Genomic DNA, 22,470 nt, shown 5'->3' with positions numbered 1-22,470 from the left:
CCTACTCTTCCTGAGCTAAAAGTGGCAACACTCCAGTATTGGCAGAAATCTAATGAATCATTTCCTGCTTTTAGTTTTAGATAAATAATCAAAAAAGATTGTCTAGATTCCGATCCAAAAGTAATTTTTCATAGCAAGGAATAAGACCACAGGTAAAAGATTGTAAGTGGAGAATGTTGTCCTGTTAATTACTGGATTGGAAAGGCCCTAAGGAACCTATAGTCAGAGGAAAATATAAAAATCCAATTTAAAATAAAATGTTAAATAATCATATTGTCTTTTAAGTAGAGTAACTTGAAGTGCACTGAAACAGAGAAGTCTGAGGATTTAGTTTACTCTTGATGTATTGAATGAATGTGTACCAACAGGCTTCTGGTGGATCTGCCTTCTTTCTTGGGGATAGAGAGGGCAGAGCAGGCAGAACAGTGACAGCAGCTGCTGCTGCTGACAGCGAATGGTCATGACTGTGGTGAGGTACACATTGAGGAACTGTTATCTGCAAACTCTCTCTTGTTCTTTCAGTTCTTCCCTCTCTAGTATTCGCCAGTGACAACGGGCAAAAAGAGGAATGGATGAGGCCATCCTGAAAGGGAGGGAGTAGAAATTGTCAAAAATTGTGCAAACTAGAGCACATTTCTTTGCACATTTCAGAACTTATGAGGGACCTGAAGCCGCACTATCATTCATGAAATCTACTATCAGTGTATTTTTTCTTTTAAGATGATAGGTACAGGCAATACCTCCTATTGCTGCTAATTTCTGTGTATAATCGAGTGGCAGAGATTTGAGGGGTAAAATTCGGCTTTAGTCATGTACAATGTGGGAAATGATTCAGTGACATTTCCTGTTTTTAGTTTCCTTTAAATAATGTGAATCTATAGCAAAAACATCTTTTGAGCACTTAAAACTTCAAAGTTATGAAGTGGAGAGAGAAGTCCTGTAGTGGAAGTCTGGAGGATGGTCTCTCTATCTCTCTATCTCTCTGTCTCTCTCTCTATCTATCTCTCTGTCTCTCTATCTCTATCTCTATCTCTATCATCTCTATCTCTATCATCTCTATCTATCTCTATCTCTATCTCTATCTCTATCTCTATCTCTATCTCTATCTCTATCTCTATCTCTATCTCTATCTCTATCTCTATCTCTATCTCTATCTCTATCTCTATCTCTATCTCTATCCCTATCTCTATCCCTATCCCTATCCCTATCCCTATCTCTATCTCTATCTCTATCTCTATCTCTATCTCTATCTCTATCTCTATCTCTATCTCTATCTCTATCTCTATCCCTATCTCTATCCCTATCCCTATCCCTATCCCTATCCCTATCTCTATCTCTATCTCTATCTCTATCTCTATCTCTATCTCTATCTCTATCCCTATCCCTATCCCTATCCCTATCTCTATCTCTATCTCTATCTCTATCTCTATCTCTATCTCTATCTCTATCTCTCTATCTCTATATATCTATATAGTGACAGCAGACAAATGAGAGACCTTGACCGATTTCAGGCCAAAGAGTAGTTCAGTAAATTGTTTCTGGGAAAAAAAAAATAAAAAAGACCAAAGAACAATTACAGACTCCTAACAATGGTCTCTTTTGCTTAATGCCTGCTTAACTGCCAACTTCACAGTCATAAACTGATAGAAAGATAATTAAGTTACATTTACCGTCCTAAGTAAATTTGTATTATCTAGTATCATTTAGATTATTAAACAGTAGAAATGACACTTCCTTCTTCTCTTCTCTTCTCTCTTCTCTTCTCTTCTCTTCTCTTCTCTTCTCTTCTCTTCTCTTCTCTTCTCTTCTCTTCTCTTCTCTTCTCTTCTCTTCTCTTCTCTTCTCTTCTCTTCTCTTCTCTTCTCTTCTCTTCTCTTCTCTTCTCTTCTCTTCTCTTCTCTTCTCTTCTCTTCTCTTCTCCTCTCCTCTCCTCTCCTCTCCTCTCCTCTCCTCTCCTCTCCTCTCCTCTCCTCTCCTCTCCTCTCCTCTCCTCTCCTCCCTTTCCCTCTCCTCTCCTCCCTTTCCCTCTCCTCTCCTCTCCTCTCCTCTCCTCTCCTCTCCTCTCCTCTCCTCTCCTCTCCTCTCCTCTCCTCTCCTCTCCTCTCCTCTCCTCTCCTCTCCTCTCCTCTCCTCTCCTCTCCTCTCCTCTCCTCTCCTCTCCTCTCCTCTCCTCTCCTCTCCTCTCCTCCCTTTCCCTCTCCTCTCCTCTCCTCTCCTCTCCTCTCCTCTCCTCTCCTCTCCTCTCCTCTCCTCTCCTCTCCTCTCCTCTCCTCTCCTCTCCTCTCCTCTCCTCTCCTCTCCTCTCCTCTCCTCTCCTCTCCTCTCCTCTCCTCTCCTCTCCTCTCCTCTCCTCTCCTCTCCTCTCCTCTCCTCTCCTCTCCTCTCCTCTCCTCTCCTCTCCTCTCCTCTCCTCTCCTCTCCTCTCCAATATTTTTTTCTAATGGCAGTGTGTAATGGAGTCCAGTTTTGCAACCAACCCAGTGTAGTTCTAGTGGAGCTCGGGTGCACATGCAACAGTGAACCCAGTGGAATCATGTCATTTATGATGATGAAGTCCTACAATCCATGTTTTTCCTATCAACAGGGACAGAAAAATCACTGTGCAGCTGGGATTCTCAAGCACTTGCCCAGCTTTGAAAATAAGTTTTCTCCTACTCCCTTATGGAAATGTCCTGGGACTAGAAATGTGAACCTTCTCAGACATAAGAAGGGAGCAGATCCAGTTACCCTGACTCTTAAGATCAGATCTGAATCATGAAACATTTCTATGTAGTGATTGCTTCAGCGGAAGAGCAGTAATTTATGTCTATAATAAAAAAATACATATATTGCAGATTTGTGGCTAAAACTACTAAAGAATTTCACTTTAGGATTTTGAGCATAGGATAGAAATCTATAAAACTGTCTTTTCTGGGTTTATGACCCAAAACCCCAGCATTCTTGCACAAATCACAAGATTACAAGTCTGAAGGGAGTGCTTTTTCTGAGATTTTGTTTGGATCTGAATGAAGCATTTTTCACTCAATCTAGAATCCAAATCACAAGGGTATTCTTGGCATAAGACTTTCAGTTGAAACCACTCAAAAATATGCAAGACTTGATATGTGGTTTTGGATCATGTCAAAGAGTAAAAGGTGTGATTGGCTGTCACTTCTGGGTTACAGAGTACTGTTAACTTTTTTTATATTACCAAGAAATAGAAGCATAGTATCATATCATTGTAATTCACATTATCTAATGATGGCTTTTTAAATCAGTGTCAATTTGTGGGTGCCAAGATGTTCAGACTATAACCACACAGCTGATAATTGATAACATTGCCGAATCAGGTGACTTTTATGGCTAGTCTTGTGACATCTAGTATTCTTAATGCCTGAGATTCTAAAATCAAGTATTACATAAAAATGTAATTTCATTCAAAGAAATAAAACAATGCATTGACTTTTGTTTGAGTGTCTGCTTTCATGGTTACAGACAGAAGCTTAAAAATATGACCATACTGTAGACCAAGAATAACATAACAAAAGACACTTTCTTCTTAAATCTGAAGTGCAAGCCAGTCTCATAACTTTTGGCATCTAACTCATGATTTTTGACTGCTTGGGACTGGCAGTATTGTACTAATATGTTTTGCATCAAAATACAACTTCAGAAAAACTTAGATTTTATTATTTAGAAAGTTGTATGTCAAGAGGCTATGAGATATGGAAGGGAAAAAATGAGGTATTTCCCTCCAAACCAAGACCTTTCAATAGCATTTTTTCCTAAGGAACAAACTGAAGGAGCACACAGATTTCTAGTCTCATGTCATGGGGGAATCTTTGCCTGACAGGGTGATAGTGGCTACTCAAAGCAGTGTCCTCTCCACACTTGTGGCATCGCAGTCTCCTCCATGGGGAAGCACCAGTTCAAAATGCCCTGAAACTACTGTCCCTCTGTGCTCAGCCTCGGGCTGTGGGTGAATACTGCATTTCTGCCCACAGTAATGAAACCCAGTGTCTTCCAAAATAAATATTGTTACTTGGTTACTAATATAAATAAACGTATTGCACATTACAGTTTCAGAGAAGAATGTGCAAGACCAACATTTCTGAAGTCGAATGGAGAGGTCCTCCCTCTGTTTCCTTCCAGTCCCCATACAGGCAAACTTTCACTCATATCATTGGGAATTTACATGACTAAGAACTGCAGAGGTACCCAAAAGTACTTCTTTTTTTTTTTTTTTCTGAAAATAATTATGAGATTTGGATAAAAGTTTTATTTGAGAATACTGCTGTTATTTTTTGAGAATACTACCATTATTTTTTGAAATAGTTGTAAATTGTGTGGTTTATAGCTCTCTGAAGCAAAAAACCAGAATCATTTGTTCACTAAAGGGAGAATTAAAAAAGACTAATAGCACAGTTAGGAGCTTGATTTACTACACTTCACACCCTACTGTATGTCCACAAGTTCTTTTAATGCTTTTCATAGGAAACAAAACCTGGATCCACTATTTTCCCAGTGAATTCAAAAATACTTTTATTTCAAGAAGTTCTAACTTTCGTTTAATTGAGACTTGACTTAATTATATTCATCACAGTTGAAAGAGATGACAGTAGTAGAAAGAAAGACACAAGGAGAGAAGAAGAAGTATCTCCTTATATCATCAGCTTTAAAAAAACCCCAATAATTGTTTTTGTGTAGGGAATGGGATGAAATTGTCTTCTCATATTCCAAACTAAATCTGTGGTTTGTAAATAATTACTGACAGTTTAACCTTAACACTTAGCTGTTTGGATTGTGTTAAATGAATCCCTTGAAGCCACAAAAATGTGGTCACGCTGTGTTTTAAATAATTCATGCCTCTTATAAGTGTATAATATAGTAAGCAATGTAATAATTGTAGGCTTTCTCATCACGGTTACATAAGATCATGCCATATATCCTTTATGTACTTGTTGGAAACCAATGTGATTTCACTGTTGTTGATTTTTGTTTTGTTTTTAGTTAAGTTGATTTGGGATGTGATATTTTGAAGACAAAAAAACAAATTGTCAAGTGATGTTGCACCCCTGGTTTCAAAGCTTGTGTGTGTCTGGCGAGAGAAGGAGTTTAAATGATGGTTTAGACTACTTTCTTCTTCCTCCCTTGAAAATAAGGTTGCCTCACTGGGAAGGAGGTCTGGTCAGTGCTTTCCCCTGAACTGTTCCTGAGCGCTGTCTGGGAGATGCTGACACCATGCCAGGTATGGTCTATCAGAATGGATGGCAGTGTGCTAGGACTGAGCCTGTGCTCTGCCACCAATGTTTTTGTCAGAAGAGATGTAACCAGAGAAAGCAGTTTGGACCAGCTACTCTGAGGCACTATTTATCTATCTATCTATCTATCTATCTATCTATCTATCTATCTATCTATCTATCTATCTATCATCTCCTAAAAGTACCCAAAATACCTCATTTTTTTGTAGATGCCTCTGCAGAGACTCACACACATGATCAAGACTGTTATGGCTTAGAAGGGTAGGGTCAAGTGGTGGCCCTCTTAGAAGATCTGGAAAAAAAAAGTTGCTGCTATTTACAACTTTTCCTATGTTCTTTTAGTAGCAGTATATTTAAGGTGTAGCATAAGAAATTGGAGCTGGATGGGAGTTTAAGACCACCTCCTACAGGTGCTTATTTACTGTTCACAAAAGAGGGAACTTGGACATGTAACTTGAAGTAGTCTAAATAATTCTCCTGCAAAGAAAAGTATAATATATAGCTGCTTGAATGTCTAAATTTGATGTCCGAATAAGAAGCAATAATTCTGATGTTGCTCTGAATTTATTAACAACAGAGATTGTCTACAATTAGTGTTGCGCTGTTTGTTTTGGTGTTTCTACCCACAGCTCAGATATGCTCCTTCAGGCATTTCCAGTATATGATGTTGCTTTTATTTCTACACAAATGCTTCCCTAAAGAATTTTCAGAATGCTAAAATAAGACGCTGTTTATTGACCGCATGGCTAGCTTGAATTGCAACTTTGGCAGATCTAAGAAGTTAAGCTTTAAATCAAGAGTGATATAAACTTGCTATGGCTGGTTATAAATGAAAACATGCCCTCTGATAAAGTATATAATGGAAAATCTGGAAATTTAGGGCTTCTGATCTGTAATTGGTAGGCTGGAGCTATTCTGATGTTCCCGTTCACATATGTCAGGTCTCGTTACGAATTCAACATCCCAGCCCAGGATCATCTGCAACAGCGTAAAATTAAATTATCCACAAGTCTTGGCTTCCTAGGAGGTTTCTTATTTTCTCAGTCTATATTTTAAAACCTGTACTTTTGTTAGTAAATTAGTAAATAATTGTCTGGCATTAGAGGCTAAAAGGAGATTCATAAGAAAGCAAAACAATGAAAACTAACCATGTGAGCTGGGAGCTATGTCACACAGGGAGAAACTAATGAAAAACATGATACAGACAAATGAGAAAAAATGGACTCATCCACCTGAGTAAAACACCAACCTAGCTCTGCTCACATATGTACTTTTTCTCTGTAGTTGAAAATGAAAACAGAATCAATGGTATAGCAGAATTCTGCTGGGATGCAAAAGGTATTTGGTATGGAAGAAAAGATATATATATATACACATATTTTTTTTTTTTTTAAACTCTTTGTGTAACTGAATAATGGGCTACAAGAGGCAGAAAGCATGGCACAAAGCAATTAGGAAAATGTCTGGTATGAGAACATGGTGCCAGAGGACAAAGCATGACACAGACAAAATCCACAGTTCCTGCCTATTAATCCAGGTGTAGTGGAGCAACCATACACCTTAGGAGCCGTTTTAAAGTTCAGCTAGAAAATAGGTACAGCAAAGCTCCAAGTCAGGTTAAAGCTATTTAATTTGAGTTATAAACCTGAAAATATTGGGTGAAAGTCGTGGAAAAAAGATCAAAGACCAAGTAGTTGGTGGATGTAGTGGTCAGACAGGAATCTAAGGAACACATAATACAGTATTGCTAACCTGAAAGCATTCACAAATCATCAGTCAAGTCTGGAATGTCATGAGTTTGGGGAATTTTTTGATATAATAAATATAGGACTTGTTTTGTCTTTTAAAGGCTCCAAATCAGGGCATTTTTGAGTAATTTTTTTTTTTTTTTTTTTTTTTAACCAAGTTGTGAGCCATAATATTATGTTTGGAAAGAGTGAATGCCAGGAGTCTTACTTTGCTCAGGAAAAAAAAAGAACATTGAGAAAACACTTGTTGGGTGACTTACAATAAAGGTCATAAAATTTGGCAATGTAGGGATAGATTAATCTGGAAAGTACTGTAGTTGAGGAAAACTGCTGGCACTCAGTATGTGAGAATTTGAAAATATGGATGTTTCATTTTTATAAAAATAGCAGTAATTATGCATGGGGCTGAAAATAAAAGCTGCAATAAGCTTAGACTTCTGATATTTGACTAATTCACAAATGATGCCTGTATTATGAAAAACATATTTGTTATTAACAAATATTTGTCTATTTACTTATACATTTTCAATAAGCTGGCTGAGCTTTTTATTTCTTCAGTGCTTTTATCCTGCATGATTTTCTTGTCCTGTTTGGGAACAGAAATAGCGGCAAGCAGTATGTTTTTGGTACAACAGTTTTAGAGGAGAGGAAAAAGTGGTGAATACATTTTTATTGTGAGTTGTAGAATATCATAAAAGTATATGAAGCAGAACTGTCATTATTCTGTTAGATTTAATTTTGTAAGATGAAAAAGCTTTTATTGGTCTGGGCCAGTATGTTCGCTGAAATTAGCAGTGATCTAGACAGACGATGAACACATCTTATATTATACCAATTTGAGATTATTTGATCTGCTTTGTGATGGAGTCAAAAACGGTTTCAAATGCTAATCAGTAGTAGTTGATATCTGAAAGTTTTTATTTTGGAGTAGAATTAAAAAATGATGAGTTTAAATTCCAGTTCAGAGTTGATTTTTTTTTTTCATTAAGTCTTTTTAGCAGCCTAAGAGGAGGGATCCAAGCTGCAGAGAGTTTTTGTTACTTTGTTTCTGAATGCTAGAAATCTTTGTTATACAATTACTTTATTAATCTGTTTTTTAAAAGAAAAAAAAAAACAACCCAACACCTCCTCTTTTCAGCTGGGAAATTAAATGTCAAGTTTCCTCCTGAAGGGCACATTTTATAGAGAAGTTAAAAACCCTGAAATTAAGTTTGTAATGGAAAAAGTGACAAACTCAATTATGGCAATGCAAAAATATATTCTTAACACTTAACGCATAAAGGGCCACATGTATGAAATATACTTGCAACATACTGCATGTTTATTACAGATTAAGCACTTAAAAATGGAAAAAAACTGCACATACCCCAACTGTTTCTTAAATAGTTGTTTAATATAGCCATAACACATTGAAAATTGTAGGACTGAAGAGTACACGGTAAGTGTTTAAATAACATCAAACGCAATAAAACGTTTCATTTGAAATGTTAAGCAGGTGATAAAAATGTCATGTAGAATTAGTATTTGGTGTGCTTTAAAAAAATATAATTAGGAGAAAATGCATAGGGAAAATTTAATCACTAAAGCAAAACCTGTGTAAATGAGACATATTTGCATCTGTTCAGGTATTCAGAATTTTACAGCAGATAAGAACCTTTATCAACAGTTCAGCTCAACTGCTGTGGTTCTCCGAGGTGGGAGTGGGCTTTTCCATCCTCACAGACATTGGGATGTGTGAACAGTGCAGTAGCTCATGGCACATACTCCTGCCTTCTTACCAGCTAATCCACCAGATCTACAAAAAGAGACAATAAAGGAAGTTTTTAACTCCCCCTTCCACCTTTCCACTTCCTGAAGGGGACAGAAAAGTTGAACTGAAAGCAATGTGAATCTCTTGCTAGAGGAGGTGGCAAAGAGCAAGAGGGGCTGGCAAAGGAGAGGAAAAGAAGAAAATGTCTGTCACCTTTAAATCTTCCACACTAAAAATAAAAAAGAAAAAATGTTAAATGGAAGGAGTCATAACTCATGGAAGGTGATGCTTTGGGTGAGTAATATAGTCCATCCACTTGTTAGAAAAGTGCTGGAAAATAAGTGTGCTCTGAGTGTTGCCTTGTAGCTATTTTATTAAGTCTGGCAAGGGACAAATACGCTTGAGTGGAATTTTAACCACAGATCCTTAATATAATTTCATTATTTTTATATAGGTGATATTATGATATTTGTAGGACAAGGATAATTTTAGAAGCTAAAATAAAGCCATTAGTATCATTATAGATTCAATATTCCTTGTATTACCAGAAGTTCTGCAGTTTACTCTCTGTTGACAAACACTCTTTGTCTCCTTTACTTGGCCGTGCTAAGTCATCCTTTCCATTTCAGGAGGAGTAAGAGAATCTCTTGCTCCTGTTCTGTCCTACCATCATCCCCCTGAATACTCAATCCTGTTTTCTTTCAGAATACTCCAGTTACCTTGTCTGCCTTTGCTGGCACCAAAGAGTTACTGTGCAAGGAGAAAGGTCTTTTCTGTCCAGTAAATAATAGCCCTAGTTATTATTTTGAGAGCAGGCATGACTCGCTGCTACTTTCTCTATCCTTTTCCTTAAGGCATAAGATGTTTTCACTGCCTTGCCATTTCTTCTTTCTCCCCAAGGTCGGTTTCATTTTCAGTGGATATACTTAGACAAGTCTTGGACTTGATTCAGTTAAAATTACTGTATGTTTGGCCTCTGTATCATGGAAGCACAAGCAAAGCAGCTAAACACTGTGGAAAGTTGTTGTTCTCTGTTTTCCCTGGCCATGTGTAAAGTTCTGTAGTGCAGTAGCTCAAACATTTTGCTTTGAATTGAGTCCCCTGGAATGACATTTCTGTGGTCCTATGCTAACCTGTAGACAGAATATAAACTATCTGTTGCTTCCTTCTCACTGCTCTTTACAGTAGCTTTATTTATTTATTTATTTATTTAAATGGTGGGATCGAGTCTTGGGGTCTGATTCTGTGTCAGGGACGACCTCAACTTGTCTTGCCTGTGTGGGAAGAGATGCAGACAACTCTGACAGCTGTTGAAAAAAGTTGAGGCTCTGTTTTCCTTTGTGCACACCTACTGTAAAAAGTTAGATTCAGCTTCAAGAATATCTCTTTAAAATAGCCAGGGAGTGTATGCTCTGCCTAACATTGCTACAGAGGCTGCATTCTCTTTTTGCCTTTTGGCTGGTAACCAAATGGAGCAAACCAAACTGGGTTGGGAGGTATCTTGACAGTGACTCAGTGATGTGCTACAGCTCTAACTTGCTAGTCCTCTCAGTAATTTTTGAGCTGTAAAGAAGAGGACACAGCAAGAGAGGTCAATGGCTTTTACAAGGACACTAGTAAATTAACTAATGCCTTCCACATTTTAAAAGATTTTAAAATAGACAAGGGTCTATTTCGATGTCAGAGCAGTATGGCGTAATTCTGTGAAAGACTGTGCTGGGGTGTTGGGGAACCAGATTCTGCTAGGGACAGTTTAGAGTAGTCTATGTTCTTTACAAGAGGTGCTCAACGAAGACAAGTTATGAATTAATGTCTGTTCTCTTACGAAATCTTGCACAATTTGAGAGTCAGGCTTAGACTACCCAAAACAAAATGAACCAATTGTGATCAAAGTCATCTGACCGTTTAGAAAAGACATCAGGTCCACCAAAAAATTGCTATTGAGCCTAATAGAGCAGTTAAGCTGAATACTCTATGAGTAGGGAAAAAGCCCAATCACCATATGAAAAAGCTCTGTACACTTTTGTTAACAGGTCAGATTAGTATGGTTATAATTACTCAAGGTTTGACTTTGATAGGAAGAGAGCTCAATTCCACATTTTTAATCATATTGGGTGGGCAAAAACGGAACGTTTGTCAGCTGTGCACTTGCCTGAAAACTGAGTGGAGTTACAAAGTTTTGGACAGCCTCATTGCAGCCTCATTGCAGCCTCATTGCTGATTGTCTTAACATCTGTTTTCCTTATTTGATAGTTGTTTTCAAGTTCTTACAATCAGTTCTTTACGTACACATAGGCATGTATATTAATGTACACTGGAGACAGAACCAAACTATTAGAAATGTAGGTACAACAGGGTTATAAAAGTTACTTGATACCTTATAAAGCCCAAGACACCTGACTGGTGCATAGGCTCTGTTGCTTGATGTAGTCAGGTGATAACATGTGTACACTCATGCTGCCTACTTTAGCAAGTGTCAAAAGTTCATGCTAAGTACTACATAAATTATCACCTAATTAAGCTCTGTTATGGTTTGGATTGGGAGGGAAGTGTAAACTTGATTCTCCTTAGAGAGCTATATGTAGAAATATGATGTAGAATTAATTTTATGAATAAAGGTCGAAGATCAAAGTCTGAACACATTTATTGGAAGAAGGAACTGGAAGGGAATCTTGACTTCCTTAATTAAATCCTTTTCTGTTCATGAAAATACTAAGAGTTTAATTTGGTTTTATGTGTATTTTGCCATTATATTATAACAGGAGAACTCTTCTGTTATTGGCACAGTTTATACCTTATCAGCTTTCTGAACCTCCTATTGCTACTCTTACATCAGTAGTTACTGAACGATAATTTAGAAAAGCCAAAAAACCATTAATGTGGGGGTTGGGCTTCAGGATTAAAAGATAATGCTGTTATGGAATGGTCTTATCTGAAGACGTTAAACTTGTATATATGTGTTTATCAATTTACTATATTCATACAAACCATCCAAACATGTTATTTGTGTGTTAGACCTGAAGATACATGTAATTCTGCTGAGCAAACAATGATATTGTCCTGGCTGGCTAAGAAATCTAAAATATAGGAAAATTTTTAAAATACAGGCTCTGATATCTGCACCAGTTCAAGGAAAAAATTAAGACCAATAGTAATCTCTGGGCATCTGGGAAATAGGGAAAGACTTTAAAATATTTTAGCTGTAGTTTGTATCTCTCTCCCATTTGTTTCAACAGTTTATGTGTTTCTATTAGAACATCCATAAACGTGAAGAATGTCTGTTCTTGTGATTGTACCACTGTTTCCTTCAGCTTTTGAGCTATACGTTTCAAAGAGGCCTAATTCAATAACAAAATTTTTGTGGTTCATGCTGAGATCTATACAAAGCCCCTCAATGCTTATACATTGCAGTGTTCTTTAGTACAGGAATAACATCTTTCTATGTTTAACATACCTAGCAAAATGTGGATTCAGTGGTGCATGAGATTTTTTACCACTGCTAGATCATAAATGAAGTAAAATCTGATAATGCTCATCATCCCTGGAAGAGAATGATATGGAACTAAATGAGAAATCTGAAATCAGGATAACTTTTAAGAAGCAATTTTAGAGGGATGAAGTTATGTTTTTTTCAGGTATAGATTCTTCTAAAGCAGTCTGTGATACTAACACCATAAACTATAAGGAAGTCAACATTAGCAGCGTGACAGTTACAGCATTGATTCAGAAAAGTGTACGCTAGTTTATTTTTTCCTTCAACTAGACAGCTACCAGCTGAAGGCAGCTGAACACCTAGGGACATCTGTTTTAAAACAACATTTGCGAGTAGAAAGAAACGCTGAGTGGAGTGAGAGGAAAAATAGTTAAACACAAAGAAGCAAGGCAATCAGACAGCTTCTTATCCCAAAACACCTCTGACATTTCTCCTTTTCTGCACTTCAGGAAGATAGAGAGGGGGAAATGCCAGCAGTGTGATAGTTTTCTGTGGCAAGCAGCTTTCCACATCACAAAGACCACCGCTACCACAGCAGGCACTCCAGGCAGTCTTTGCAAAGATGCTGAAGGCTGCACCACTGTAGAGACCAAATTGCTTCCTCTTCTTCCCAGATGAAGTCTGAAACATATTGGCATACCTGTGTTGGAAAATTTGTGTTGGCATTACAAATAACAAGAAGAGATTTCCTTTGCTACAGTGTGTCTGGCCTAGTTACACATTCAGACTGTTGGCTGAAGGAGAAAAAAAAGCTGTTTTCAGAGTCCTTGAAGACCTTCAGAGGCACCAAACCACCTCAGTGTTGGTAGGACTAGTAATATTTTCACTGCCATCTGTGGAGTTTTGCTCTTTATGTCTCTTTTGAATATTGTGCTTCTACATATGAATTTTTTACTAAAGGGTAACTAAAGACAAATTTATACATATCTATCTATGTGTACGGGGGAATGCACTTAACCAGTCTTGCCGAGCTGGAGATGCTCAAGATCTAAGGCCCGACTAAAACATTCTTAGGCTGTTTTATATCAATCTTTGCTGTCAATAAGTGGATGTCACAGAAAAGGGGAACACTCTATTTTTGTTTTACCTTTGAACTTTATACTGTGTCCTCTATGGTAGTGTTATAGTACCTCTATGCTGCAAAATTGTGTATCTACTAATTTTGATATACATTAGTAACACAGAACTCAACAGAGGAGGTGACTCCTATTAAAAAAGAGAGTAATTAATGTCACATTAATACAAACATCTCAGTGCTCCAAATAATGTCACGTTATTATGAACACGTCTGCTTCTCTAACACTGTTTTGCCAGCAGTATGCCCTGCAATGGTTTCAGCCTTATTCAGATAGGAGGCTGCTTCATACAACATTTACGGACTACCTGAATTACCCATTTCTGTGCTGTCTTTTTCATGAAATGCTGCTTGTATGAATGTGAGTGAAACAAAGAGGAAAAGGCTTACCCACCAGCTTTTCCTGTTTTCTGAAACACTTGAAGAAAAATGAGCAGTGTTGCAGAAATACAAAGTATTATCTTATTAGTAACAGGATATCAGAGGTTTTCCCAAAAGGTACATAGTGATGCCCAGATCTGACATTGTTCTTCAACCCTGCAGGAGCAGAATGGCAGTCAGATGCAGTCCTGGGGGGATGTTTTCCAGGGCTAATTGCCCAGAACTGCTGACAAGCCCTGCTTCCTTCTGATGGACTGAGGACCTGTTTTTGTTCATTGCAACCTTCAGGTAACCCTGAGAGAGAGTCCAGCAGTCACTCAACAACTTTGTCATGGTTAGTTGGTCTGGCTCCTCTGCTGTGTTTGTTCTATGGGTGGTTAGAGATCTCTGGTAGAAGAAAGGCTGCTTTGAACTGTTACTGGGTGGGCGATGATCTCTGAGCTGTCCCAAAAAGAAGGAAAATGACTGGTGGCTTTGCAGCATCTCTTTCTTCCCTTCTATATCACTGTGAGACTTAGGATAAAATTGATTCAATTAAATTTGGATTTAATTTACTTCAGTGAATGAACAGTTAGGTCCAATCAGTTGTCTGTAGAGCATGGTCTGCTCCTGGCTCTACCATTTATTACCATTGTCATTGTGGGCCAGACATACTGCTTGGTGCCTCAGTTTTCTCATATACAGTATTAAGATGAGAAGGGATTATTCTGAGATCTGCACTTGCACAGGTTTTGAATGTTTTTTGGCCAGGGAAAAACAAAAAGGCAGAAAAAGCATGTTCTCTGAGTCTCTGTTTTCTGTATGCACAAGCCGGCCAATTGCATCAGTTGTAAGTTTTGTTAAAAGGCAGATTGGATGGTGCAGCAAGTATGACGACATTGAAGAAGCTCATCAGTCTGCCCTTTTGAAGTCTTAACCAAAGCGGAACACATGTACCTCTGGCCTGATTTTTCAGTTCCTCATCTGAAAGCTTAGGACCAGCCAGTGTGATAGAAATCCTGCTAGACTCACAACCAATGTGTCTGCAATGCTTCTTTCAGCAAACACAAACCAAGTTTAAGGGCCTGGAAAACAGTACAGCAATTTGCTGACCCAAAAGCAAAAATAAAACGTACACAATATGTCACATTAGCTCTTAACTGTCTCCAGGAAGTGAAATGTTTGACAGGGAAATATATTTGCTAGCGGCCTCATTTGATTCATGTTTCAAGGAAAGGATTGAAGTCATACCCCCAGTGGAGCTCATACATCAATCATGGGGAGGATACTGCAGCCTACAGGATGTCATCTTCCTGCAGCCTCCTCCCTGCTTCCCTGTGGAGGCCAAGTGCTGTTGAAGTGAAGGAGATTTTAGAAAAGGAGTATGATTTATTTTTTTTTCCCCCCAACACTGACAGGAGTGTTTTAGAGGGCAAAAGAACCATATTGCACCCTCTCTGAATTGTAGCTCTGAATCATCTTCTTAGAAAGCAGGAGATACTTCGTGAATTATTCGAGATAAGGTGGCATGCCTTCTTAATCTCTGTTCCTTCTTCCCCTAGGATACACCACAGGCTCCTGCTGATTACTGTTTGTTCCTTCCAAGTCCATGTGACCAGTATGTCTAACTTGATGATACAGACATCCAGATCCCAACTGCCAGCTACTCCCAAGGTATACAACAAGTAGTGTGATTCTCTGCGGGATAAAATGGATGGGATCAGCATGAGTTAGGTGTAGAAATCTTTCCGTATTAGGAAGGGATGATATCATTGTGGTGGATCTCTTTGGACCTAACTTTCCTCTAACTGTTTCCTCCCAGTAGGAAAACATTGCAGAAATATGAGTAGAGGCTTCCACAGAGTTAGTATAAACATGGAACAACTCCATAAGGAAGTCTGTGAAATTATCTTAATGTAAAAAATATATGCAGGAGTCTGGCTTGAGAGAATAAAAGATGATCTATAAAATACAGTTAACAGAACACAATCCAATTTTTAATTTCATATTTGATTCCTATTCTGTTTTTTACATCTCACTGCAGATCTGCTGTATCTGTTAAGGATGCTCTCTTAGACTAAGTTCAGTGTTATCTTCCTTGCGACAGAATAGTAAAACTTAGTCTTAAAAGAAGAGATAAAAAGTTTAGAAAGAAATGGAAGGAACCTACTAATGTTCTAGTCTATGACCCATCATAACTGTTGTCTTTTGTTTCACATTCAAATTTTGCTATTTCTGACATGGAGAGTATCAGAACACCACAAGAAACCTAGTGCTGAACTGTACTTGTAGCACATTTCCACACTGCAGTGATTGATGGGGAGGTAACTCCAGAGCTTCATTAAAGATGTGAGTGTTTGTGTTTTTGTGCCCAAAATACCTCTTAAGCTATTTTAAGTGGGCAAGCAGATATGCTAAAGGATTAAAAATAAATATTTAAAAATACTTGACCTCAAAATACCGATCCATCAGAAGCAGAAGGTAAAAGGACCTTTAAAGACCCAGAGCAAAACCTCAGATTTACAAGCTTGTGGTTAAGGCAGATCTAGACTGAGCTGCCACCTCAGCTGGCATCACAGGAAGGGCCAGATATTTTTCAGGTTTCTTGTCCTCTTGGCATGGATGTTGCAGGTCTCAGCACAGCAAGGGGGTTTCCAGTCTGTTCTTGATGAGACAGTACATTTCACAAAAGCCACCTTCTGGGTCACAGCCCATGCAGAGGAGATGCTGTTGTGAACACTGCCTCTTACACAGTTGTGGTCGGGGCAGAAATAGGTGTGATTTTATCCCCACAGAAGCATGTACCCCTTTGAAAAGCACTAATCCTATCATCAGCTTGTTCTCTTGATTTTATTTGCTCCCTTTCAGTTCTTCTGATTTTTTTCACAGCAGAGAAGTAGCCAACCCAGCTCACCAGTTCTCTGTGGAATGGCAGGAACAGGACCACAGCTTGGGCACCGCAGCAGGCGGTGATCCCCACTCCTCTGAAAGGAGCATCAGATGGAGTATTAAAGAAGAGTGTGTTCTCACAGCTGCCCAGCACTATCAACAGTAACCAGCAGGATGATTTGGATTTCTGCTGCCTGTGCCAAATGGCAGCATTTTGATACTCCAGTCTTCATTGCAGGTCTGTGTTCTGTGGTTATGGCAAGATTTCATCCTGAAATAGCTCTTTGGTTTTTGAAATTCAGGCATGGTCCACTTATTTGGATATTTCAAGCTTCAAGTTTGAGTTGAACCCCTAAGCAGTAACTGAGTTTAAGAAATGAGGAAAGATTTTCCCAGGTGTTTAGACACTGGGCAGAATGTTACAGTGTTTGCAGACAGCTTGCTCCATGCTCAGTGAAAACCAGAGATCCATTGCTGCAGGGCTTAAACATTGCAATGTACATCTGTAAATACATATATGGTTAGAAAATAATTGGAATGCTTATACCCCACATAAGCAAAAATGTCCTGTCTGCTATAATGATAAATACAGAGGATTCTTTACTAATAATTAAAGATTTGGGGTTGGGTTTGCAAAGTAGTATTGTAAAGAACTCAGTCTCCTAAGCAAAGCTTATGGTCTCATGACCAAAGCCCAAATCTAATTTTTATAATTTGTATTTTGGACACTTCCTGTTCTAAAGGTAAAAAGTGTTTCATTATAAAGACAAATATCTCCATGAAGAGAAAATATGTAAATATGTGAGCTTATTTTTGTCTTAAGATGAGGGTAATATCCAGTCTCGAGAGATGTGGGGACAGAGACAAGAATTGTCAGATAAGGGCACATTCTCTGACTATAAAGCAGTATCTGCATAATCTGCACTACAAAGCAATAGTCTAACATAAGAGCAGGCAGCATTTGGGGGTTTTACTGAGCAAACATATCCCTGGTCCATATAGAAACACATTCCTTGTTGCTGGGACACAGCTAGCTGAGATTCAGTGGTCATTTTGGGTTGCAGGTTCTTTTTGTTTCTAATTGGTGCAGGTTATTTCACTATAAGTTCACCTTTTCCTTTGTTAGTGCCCCTGGTGTGTTGTGGAGACCTGCTTTAACATCATGAAGCAACAGAGCCCAAAAGCAGTAGAAATAGGGCCCATTGTATGTCTTAAATGTTGGAAGTCATGAAGAAAACCAATTCACAGATCCTCTTAAAAATATAGGATTTCTTTCCCCATTGCAGAAAGTCAGAATATTGTGACAGGGGGCAAGTGATCAGTAGTGATGTTTGCTTGCCACACAGAATACTTTCACTTCATGTCCCTCCACTAACTCAGCCACTGTTTTCAGGATGTTTTGTGACACCACAAAGCAGCTGTTCTTTACTCTTCTGACTAAGACATTTATATTCAACTCTGACATTTTAATCTAATAAAAAAAAAGCTTTTTACCTCCTTGCAGTATAAACAGAGAACCTCTATATAATGGGCATCTGTGGAATATGGAATTAATCCCACTTGTGCGGAAAAACCTTCATAACTCTCTTGCGGCTTCATCACTCTTTGAATTATGAGGTCTTCCTCTCACTTATGGGATAAAGTCCAAATCCCACAGAAGCTTATTATGTGTCCACTATTTATTAAAACTTCATCATTTGAAACAAAACACTTAAGAAAGACACTGGGAAGCATTTAAAATCAAAGAGGTTTCAGTCTGAGTAATATTTGTTGTGTTTGAAGGTTTTTCAAAGCAGAGAAGAAAAAGTTCATTTTAGTCCTGATAACCACTGAATTTGCTGCTTCTGCTTTTTTTCTTTTTTTTTTTTTTCTTCTCCGTGGGGAGATTCTGAATGTTTCTCCTTTCTTTCCTACATGATTTTATAAATCTTTTGGTATCCTTGTGAAGACTTCACCTACTTTTCTCTGTATTGCAGCCCAATGACTAGAGCCATTAACCATGAGTGAGAGCCCTTGTTCCCTGGCTTATGGAAGTGTATGTATTTGCTGTACCTTGACTTGCAGAAAGTCCTTTAAACGACACTCACTGTTTTGCAGAAGTGTGACATAACACAATTATACTAGCTAAAGCTTAAACTGAGTAGTTTAGCAGTACTGACATTTTGTACCAAGGTTGTTCCAGAGCTAAGAAGGTTGGGTAGGAGGCAGGGAAACATGATCTTGATTTAAAACTGTCATGTACTCTGTCTGGGCACATTTAAATCTCTTTGTCTTCCCTTACCTCAGTTTTCACAGACAGACTGTTAGAATTCTGATCCTTTTTTTCACCTCTCTTTCTTTATGACCTCTTTGCATCTCAGATAAAGTAGAAGCTAATGTCTACCAAATCATTTGATACCATGTAAATGAACATAGTCATTGTATCAGCTGTGCTGCATGGGAGTGAATTTATTGACTTCATTTTAGTAATCTATGATATACTTTTAAGCAAGAATCTTTACAGTCACTATTTTAAAAGTAAGCGTGAGACCAGATTAAAAAAATCTTTTAATTACCCTGATGTTTTTGATTCGCTCAAATGTTATTATTGTTATTGACACTCTAAAAATATTTTAATTCTGCTATTCCTTGATTTGTAGCACTTTTCTTCATTTCTGCCTATTAGGAAGGAGTAACACATATATAATTCTCCCCTTCCCTCCCACAGAAGTAACTAGCTCTCAAAACAGTTGTGAAAAATAAAGAACTCCATCTTACAGCTGGGAAAAATAAGGCAGAGGGGGTTTAACTTACTACTCCAGTGTTGTTCTGTACATCAGTGGCAGAACTAGGATGAGAAACCAGAGGCTGAACTGTCATGAGCTGCCAGCCCTGAGCTTATGGCATGGCTCCTATGGTAAAGTTAGTCAACGTTGTGTACTGAAAAAGGCAGGGAATTAATGGTGAGGTGAGAATACTGAAACATTTGGATGGTATGTGTGGAACTGATCTGGCATCAGCACATTCCTGAATCTCATCAGACACGTGTGGCCGAAGGGACCATGCTCCCCTTCTGCTGGTACTGAGGTTAGATGGAAAGCACAGTGCAGTTAAAAGGTATGTGCCTGGAAGACCAATGGTGTTGGATTTTTTACCACCTAAAAAGAAATGTTAAGGAGGAGAAGATGGCCCTGGGGAGCGGAGAACAGAAGAGGATCGCTCTACCTGTTGGAAGATTGTGGGCATGATACAGCTTTTTTTAGATCTGGGGGAAAAAAATCAGATAAATTTAAATGAATTTTAGGGAAGCAGCCAAATCTTGGATGCATACTTGAACTTTGAATCTATTCATATGTTCTTCCAGTTAATCACTTTTCTTTTGTTACCCCTACTGGAGAAAATGATCTGAATCTAAGGCAGACAAGAGGATAAAGGGCTGTTTCTACAAAAGCTAAGGGCTACTTCAAGTCTCCAGCAAAAACTCAGGATGAGCCTCCTTTTATGACAATCCATAACATTTACAGCAAAAAGTGTGTGGCCAGTCAGAGGGCTTCTACTTGACAGATCTTTCTGCTCAGCCTTTGCTGCTGAGTGGAATTGAATCAGGACAAAATGGCCGTTTTTATTCTTCTGTCACATGGATTTATATTCACAGGGCTAGCTCGTCAGTAGGGGTAAATTGTCTTAACTCTTCTGAAGGACTTGAGTTCTGCCGGTTGAGGTTCAATCCTGTCAAAAGGTGAGCACATGCTTTCAAACTCCATGACTTCATCTATGAAAGACACTGTCACCATGTGGCTGCTCCAGTCTTTAACTTACTTGTATTGTGTTGCTCAGCTTTTTATTGATATTGAAAGGAGTTTCAACCCATTGTAAAGGATCTTGTTGTAACTCAAATGTAATAGCTTTTCTGGTGTAATTATTTTTAGGTGTGAAGAATTTTGGGATGTGATAAAAATCAACTGAAATAAAGTTCACTGGAATTTTGGAAGTACTTTTCTGCTTCAAGGAACTTAAGATTATTTTTATTATTTTGATGAATTTATTATATATACATTCATTTTAAAAGAAATCTAGGACCATGCTGATGACAGTGGTCTATTTTTTCTTCTGCTGCATGTGTAAACATGTAAAAATAATAAATATAAAATGCACATAAATTCAGCTTAAAAGAACAGAAAAGGCAAGCAAAGCACGGGCTGCAGAAGCAACAGGAAGTGAAAAGGTGGTGAAACAAGAATGTAAATCACATTTTTTATGAGTGGCCACCCGGACGACAGAGTGCAGAAGCAGACTGAGTTGTTGTGAGAAATAACAATGAAGAGTGCACATGTAATAATACAAAGTGCCTAAGAGTGGGGTAGGGCCAGGGCAGTGGTGGGGAAGACTATCCTAGAGCCGGGCTTGGAGCAGGCTCATTGCTTACACTGCCTCCTGCTTCCTTTCTGGTCCCTCTGACCCCCTTTTTTCCTTTTTTTTTTTTTCTTAAATGAGGTTGGTTTTGCTAGGGATGGTCCAAAAATGCACCCTCTTGAACAATAAACACAAATGACTGTGGTGGTCCTGTCAGCTTTGGGTCTTTGTAAAATAACCAGTGATCCACAACACTTTCTGGAATTGATTTCACAGGCTTTCCCCAGACCTCCTCACTGACAGGCTGGGAAAAAAAATCCCATACTACCATTAGTGAATGCTATTAATTTTCCCATTATTGTAAATTCTTACATGCAAAGAGTCCTAAAGAGCTATCCCTTTGAAGCAAAGGTGATTTTGCTACTGAAGGAGTAACAAATCAAACACTATGCTCACAAACTCTTACATTTTGAAAAGAACACTTCCAAATGATTAAATAGTTATGCATGGCAGGGACTTGAAACGTTGATGATTTATTCAGACTCCATAACCTATAGTAAAATATAAATTTTTGTTAATAGTGGCATAACTGTAACATTCTCTCCTCCTCCTCCCTCCCCCGCTTTTTTCCTAAGTGTGGGGCTTCCAAGATTTTTGGAAGAAAAAAAGCATCTGTTTTTCTGTATGTTTGCTTTTTTTATAGACTTCATAAATCCAGCAGGCTTCTATTTGGGCCACTAGGCCCTTTCAATAGAAGCATGTTTTCACTGGGATTTCCACATTCATAATTATTCCTCTCGTTTCTCTGCTGTGAGAAGACAAGCTGCTATTTCATTGCTTTGGGGAAGCTAATAATATGGTAGGCAAAACATCAGGAAAAATTATAATGAATGAACCTATACAAATTGTAGGGAAACACATGCTGCTGTTATAAAATGTTCCCATCATAAATCCCGGCAAATCACTCTGTGCACAAGTGAATAACTTTTTAACACATAAACACTCAATTAATTAAAGGTAATATACTATATACGCTCAAACTAGTGTGACACAGAAAAGACAGATTCAAATAATGGCATTCAAGATTGTGGGCCCAGTCGTGTCTGTCACAGTCCTCCTGAGAGATTTGGGAATAATAACACTGCAAAGTAACTCTGCCCTATACCTGAAGTGAAAATGAAGTTCTCAGCCTCAGCACTGCAATACTATATTATTGCATTCACTTAAGATGTAAGTAGGAAACTCCCTACTTTTTTTCTCACCTTATTTCATACAACTTAGCAAATGTTTCCTCAGTTTCATGTAGGTCACCATTCCCTCCTCCTTCTACTTACTATTTCTTACTTGGTATTTTTTCCATCTTACCCAGGATTCGTGGATGATTTTTCCATTAACAATTGTATTATTTGCAAGACGAGTTAATTTATTGATGTTGCCCTTTCCATCAGTGACAACAGTTCAGCTCCACTAAAATGTGTCCGTTCATTTTGAGATCCATGTTTGTCAGAATTTTTTGGGACTACTTAAAAAATACCTTAAAAATATTTTTTTCTCACTCTAAGAAAAAAAAGGAGAGGCAAACC

The 22,470-nt window shown here is 38.2% G+C and overlaps 1 long non-coding RNA gene across 1 annotated transcript in view; it reads left to right on the top strand.

Moving 5' to 3' along the window:
- The window catches only part of LOC139827898 (uncharacterized), a 44,043-nt gene extending 23,587 nt beyond the window's left edge, over positions 1-20,456 (top strand). Inside the window, exons 5-7 of the long non-coding RNA XR_011739023.1 lie at positions 13,850-13,975; positions 15,229-15,340; positions 16,556-20,456. This is a non-coding gene — a long non-coding RNA (uncharacterized lncRNA). The remainder of the gene's footprint in view (positions 1-13,849; positions 13,976-15,228; positions 15,341-16,555) is intronic.
- Positions 20,457-22,470: the final 2,014 nt, after the last annotated feature.

The sequence above is a fragment of the Patagioenas fasciata genome, chromosome 4, assembly GCF_037038585.1.
Source record: "Patagioenas fasciata isolate bPatFas1 chromosome 4, bPatFas1.hap1, whole genome shotgun sequence".
NCBI classification, from domain to species: domain Eukaryota; kingdom Metazoa; phylum Chordata; class Aves; order Columbiformes; family Columbidae; genus Patagioenas; species Patagioenas fasciata.
This window is presented reverse-complemented; position numbering and strand designations above follow the sequence as displayed.